This window comes from Cetorhinus maximus, chromosome 23 (genome assembly GCF_964194155.1).
Source record: "Cetorhinus maximus chromosome 23, sCetMax3.hap1.1, whole genome shotgun sequence".
Taxonomy (NCBI): Eukaryota; Metazoa; Chordata; class Chondrichthyes; order Lamniformes; family Cetorhinidae; genus Cetorhinus; species Cetorhinus maximus.
The window spans coordinates 55,267,136-55,272,607 of NC_135901.1; the positions used below are offsets into that span (position 1 = coordinate 55,267,136).

The 5,472-nt window shown below is 43.5% G+C and overlaps 2 non-coding genes across 2 annotated transcripts; one reads left to right on the top strand and one right to left on the bottom strand.

Annotated features, from left to right (window-relative positions):
* Window positions 1–1,238: 1,238 nt before the first annotated feature.
* On the bottom strand, window positions 1,239–1,310 carry trnae-uuc (transfer RNA glutamic acid (anticodon UUC)). Its single transcript has one exon. It is a non-coding gene; the product is annotated as a tRNA-Glu (tRNA).
* Window positions 1,311–5,046: 3,736 nt separating this feature from the next.
* On the top strand, window positions 5,047–5,119 carry trnat-agu (transfer RNA threonine (anticodon AGU)). Its single transcript has one exon. It is a non-coding gene; the product is annotated as a tRNA-Thr (tRNA).
* Window positions 5,120–5,472: the final 353 nt, after the last annotated feature.

Genomic DNA, 5,472 nt, shown 5'->3' on the forward strand with positions numbered 1-5,472 from the left:
GAGGAATGTATTGCAACCTTGGGGCTTGTGTAGTTCGATACCTTCTACGCTTTGAAATTCAGGACAAGCTGAGGCTGCAGGTGGAAAGCAACAGTTGTCTCCATGAATGTTGGGATATGGGACACGTATGTTATGTGTGCCCGGCTAGTTCAACAGGTAGATCAAAGGCTCTTAATCTCAGGGTCATGGGCTCGCTGCAAGTTGAGTGCAGCTTCTTTCAAACAAATAACCACCAACCTCTGTTCCTTTGAAACTGGCACACGACGGATTTTCACCACTCATTCAAATCACTTCCATGTCACATCTCTTTCTGTCTCACCTCCAGCTCTCTCCGCCCTTCCAGGAGCTGTTTGACCACACACAGTCAGTTAGTGCGAACGTAATACACAACGTGACCGGTTTACAGATAACAGGCTAAAGAGACACCAGGATCTTCCTGATTCTCCCAGGTACTGATTACAGGAATGTGCACAGTGCCGATTATCCACAGTCACACACTCCTTCAAGTTTTGTCTACGTTGTTCAGCTTTGAAATTTCTCGTATTTTCGCACTGGATTTCAATCTGAAGAAAGCAGAGCTGTGATAAGCTTATATTGTTCAGCAGAGATACTGCAAGAAATTACATGATGATAACAGTACTCTTTGGTCGCGGTGAGCTCCAGTGAAGGATTGGCACCATTAATGTGACGTTCAATTAGTCTTGTGACAAATCTCATGCTATAAATGACAACTCGCTGAATTTGCTCCATGTTTTGGTTTCAAAAGAGCCGAATACAAGGTAAGAAAGTACATCTCGCTACAGTGGGTTATGAAATGGCAGAATGACTGTGAAAGAAGCACCCGTACTGTTGGGAAACATAAAATTATAGAAAGTTACAGCATAGAAAGAGGCCATTCAGCCTCGCTGAGCTGATGTGCTGCTTTTAAAGAGTAGTTGTGATTGGTTGATTCATCAGGAGTGATATTTTTGTCAATGCAAACAGCAGGGACCAAAATTTGCCCTTCTCCCACCCATATTTTTCTTGGCACCACCAACCCTATGGTCAGAGCTTTTCAAACGGCCCTTCTCTTGTCCTTCTTTCACTCCGCTTCTGTCTTTGCTCCCGACCTGTTCCAAGTGTGATATTTCCAGCTCTGAGGCGAAACTTCAACTGATTCTGGTAGAGCTGCTAAATGTTTTCAATCAATAAGTAATTAGTACTCATTTTGACAATTTCACAAGATCAATAAATTTGCATTCCCTGACCGGGAATCGAACCCGGGCCGCAGCGGTGAAAGCGCCGAATCCTGACCACTAGACCACCAGGGAAACTGACAAGGTGCTTTCAGTTTGGATATTGACGCTGCATTTATCCATGTTTCTATTTTCAATGGAATGAATTCTTCAGTCAATGATAACAAGGGTTTCTGTGAGCTGGGACATGAAATTGACAGTGAAGTGAAATAGCCCCACAAGCTGCTCATGTGTAACTGTCAATTTCCAAAACCCTCCAACCTCATCACTGCGGCTCCTGTGAAACTGACAAGGGAACACACGGCAGAAATTCATCACTGAAAGTAACGGAGACACATTCAATTTAAAACACTTTCATGTCGCATCTGTTTCTGCTTCTGTCCCTGCCTCGCCTCCAGCTCCCTCTGCCCACCCAGCTCCCAGGTCAATTAGCTGCTCGATGCAGACACAGTCAGTTCATGAACCCAAGCATTCCCTGGAAAGCAGGGACAGAGAATGAGGGACCCAAGGATTTTTAGAAAGAATGCGTTTGCAGATTACATGGTAAAGATAATCTGGGATCGCATCTTCCTGATTCTCCCAGATTCAGATTACAGGAATGTGCACGGGGCCGATTATCCAGAGTTGCAGGCTCCTTCCAGTCTTGTGCACGTAGTTGAGCTTTGAACCCACTCGCAAGAGTGGATTATAAAATGGCAGAATGAGTGTGAAAGAAGTGTTGTTGGGAAATATCAAATTATAGAGAAGCAAAGAAAGAGGCCATTCGGCCCTGTGTGCTGCTTTCAAAGAACTCTGAAGAGTTTTATGGAATCGAAATATTAACTCTGTTCCTTTCTCCAGAGATGCTGCCAGATATGCTGAAATTTTTTCCAGCGTTTTGTGTTTTTTTTGTTCAGATTTCCAGCATCTATATTATTTTGCTTTTATCCCTGGATTCCTAGCCCAGCGACAATACCACTGCGCCAATGCCGACCACTGAATAAGAAAATACGGACATGTCTGTACGTGTTTTCTCCTATTTAAATGATATCTCCTTCGACGGCAGGATTCGAACCCTTGTGTTCATTATTAACAACAAATGTAAATTATTGAACATTCACTCACACTTAACTGAACAAGCTTGGATAACGTTTTTCCCCAGTTTCAAACCGCTGCTCTGCCACATGTGAAATGATCATGACCCCCACTGCCCTGCACAAACCCTGGCTGTAAAGATCCCAATGGAGCTGTCTGGAATGTTAAGAGGTGACGTCATGCAGCAGCACTTTGGGTCTTTGTTTTGAAGAAATGGAATTCGGCTGTTCTCATTAGGAATGCTGGAGACAGACTGATCAACAATGTCCTCATCAAATGGCACAGCTCAGTAAGAGGCCCGAAGATGGAAGCAAAATACTGTAGATGCTGGAAATCTGAAATAAAAACAGAAAGTGCTGGGAAAAACTCAGCAGGTCTGGCAACATCTGTGGAGAGAGAAGCTGAGTTAACGTTCCGAGTCCGTATGTCTCTTCTTCAGATTCAGGCCGACTCGAAGCATTAACTCTGCTTCTCTCTCCACAGGTGTTGTCAGACCTGTTGAGTTTTTCCAGCATTTCCTGTTTTTACTACAACGTGAAGCCCTTCATCCCATCGTATTTGTGCCAGCTATTTTTAAAGAGCTAACCAATTCGTCTCAAATTCCTTCTCTCTTTCCTTAAACCTGAGTTTCCCGCCTTTCAATCATTGTCTATTTCTCGCTTGAAGAAGGAGTTTCTGCAGAATCCATGCACAGTTTTCCTTAGTTAACAAAGTTTCCCTGGCCCAATGACGTGGAGAGTTGGACTGGGATTCCTTATACAGTTTTTGATACAATCATTATTTATTTATGCAATTAATTTCATATCGAATTACAAAAGAACTTTGCCCTGATCAAGCAGGTCATTATTATTTCTGAGCTGATATCTACAATCTAATTCCATTTGCTCGATAAACTGGAGAGCTGGATGCGGGTTCCAGTCTCTGGAGGAGCGGGTCTGAATCCCACCGCTCCCAAATTTTCAGTTGCTTCCCACTTTTGGGCACGTTAGGAATTCAATTTGGGTGAGCAAAAGACAACTCCAGTTTAATACGGGGGTTGGGGTGGGTTGTGGTCCTTTATTTTGACAGGGTGAACGAGGAGAGACAATGTAAATAGAAATTGCTGTGGGAGAAAGGCGTGTGAGTGGAATTGGTTTAGTTGCTCTTCCTGAGAGCCAGCACAGACACGACGGGCCGAAAGACTTACTTGATAGTCATCTCTGATTTGATATGAACATGTTTTCCCTCAGGAAGTGCTGTTAGTCGCGGACGAATGTTGAGGGCGATGGTACTGACATCCATCGGGGTTTCCCCAATGTTGGTTTGCTGACTGCGGTTCTCGTTATTCCCGATTTTAACCAGGTGCCAACAGAATTAGTTATCGGATAAATGGAATCAAACAAAAACTCCCGCGCTTTCATCTGCAATGATTTGCAAAATCTGCATATAGAAATGGAACAAAACTGAGCCGGTTTGGTGACATTCTTTCTTTCTGAGTGTTTGTCTCTCCTTAGCCCTCTGTCTCTCTCGGTTTATATGTGTGTGTGTGTGTTCCTGTGTGTGTCAATGTGCTTCAGTTCCTCATTTTTACCGATCCACACTTTATTCACCTTAGTTGTGTGGCTTCATATTAAAATCGTAGAGAGAAAAGAAAAACAGGTTTAAAAGGTTCAGGAGGAATTTTCTTTCTGTATTTCTGAGTGGAGACTGTTCAGTTATTAAGTGTCCGTATGTTACAAAGCGGAGGGCTATTGAAATTTTCACTGAGCAACTGGGAACAGGCAGACACTGAGCCCATGTGGTCGCGTGGTTAAGGCAATTAACACATCGAGAGAATGAATTTGTAAATACACATATTCCAAACTGATACCCCTCGGACATGAGGAACTGTATTTTTTCTCGAAGCTGTTCCACGTGTGACATTTGCAGCTCTGATGTGAAACTTCAACTCTCACTCCACTGATTCGGGCGGAGCTGTTGTGCGTTTCGGTTTTCAATCAATAAGTAAATCAGGCCTGTTTTAACAGTTTGTACCAGATCAATAAAACTTCATTGCCTGGCTGGGAATCGAGTCCGGGCCACGGCGGTGAAAGGGCCGAATCCTCACCTCGAAATCACGAGGAAAGCTGTCTATAACTCTTGCAACGTGCTTTATCTCCGCCGCATTTGCCCTTTTTCGGATACTTTCACCAGAGATAAGTTTCTGCTACAGAATTTTAACATAAATGACATCTTGAGGCAATGACAGCCACTGTTTTTAAGGGGTGAGCTGCAGTGAAGGGTTGGCACCAATAAAGTTTCGTTCAACTGGTCTGGTTCCAAACCCTGTGCTGGAATTAAAGAAAAATTTTGAAATTGCTCAGTGTCTTGACTTCAAAAGCGAGGATGTAAGAAAGCACATTCTCCCAAGCGTGTAATAAAATGTCGGAATGACTGGGAAATGATGCTGGGAAAAATAACATTATAGACAGTTCCAGCAAAGAAAGAGGCCATTCGGCCTGGCGCGCTGCTTTCAAAGAGATTGATTGGTCAGGAGTGATATTTGTGTCAGTGTGAACAGGCAGCAGTAAAATATCTCACATAACCACGGCAGACATTCATCACTGAAAGCACATCAAATTCTGCCGTTTTCATGTCGCATCTTTTAATTGTCTGTTCTCCATCTCAGACATTTCCAGGTCTATCATCTATCATCAATGCGGAGTTGTCCTGTTCCTCATTCCACCAGGAGACTTACTGTGAATAAGACATGGCAAGTGGCTCCATAGCTCAGTGGTTAGAGCACTGTTCTAGTAAACCAGGGGTTGTGAGTTCAATTCTCACTGGGCCCTGCATGAGCAGTATGAAATTTGGTGGCAAGGTCACTTTTGAGGAGAGCACTGTAAAAGGGTATCAGAAGGTTATGTGAGTGGCCAACAAGATGGCAGATGGAATGTAATATAGGCAGGTGTGTGAATATGTTCACTTGGTCGTAAAAATTAGAACAGTAGAATGCTTTTGAAATTTGTAAGTGCTGATGTTCAAAGAGACTTGTGCAAGCAACGGAGAAAGCGAGCATGCAGGTACAGCAAGCAATTAGGTAGGCCGATGGCAAGGGGATTGTAATAAAGCAAGGATAAAGAAGTCTGTTTTGGTGAGACGGCATCTAGAATCCCGTGTGCTGTCTTCGTCTCCACATTTATAA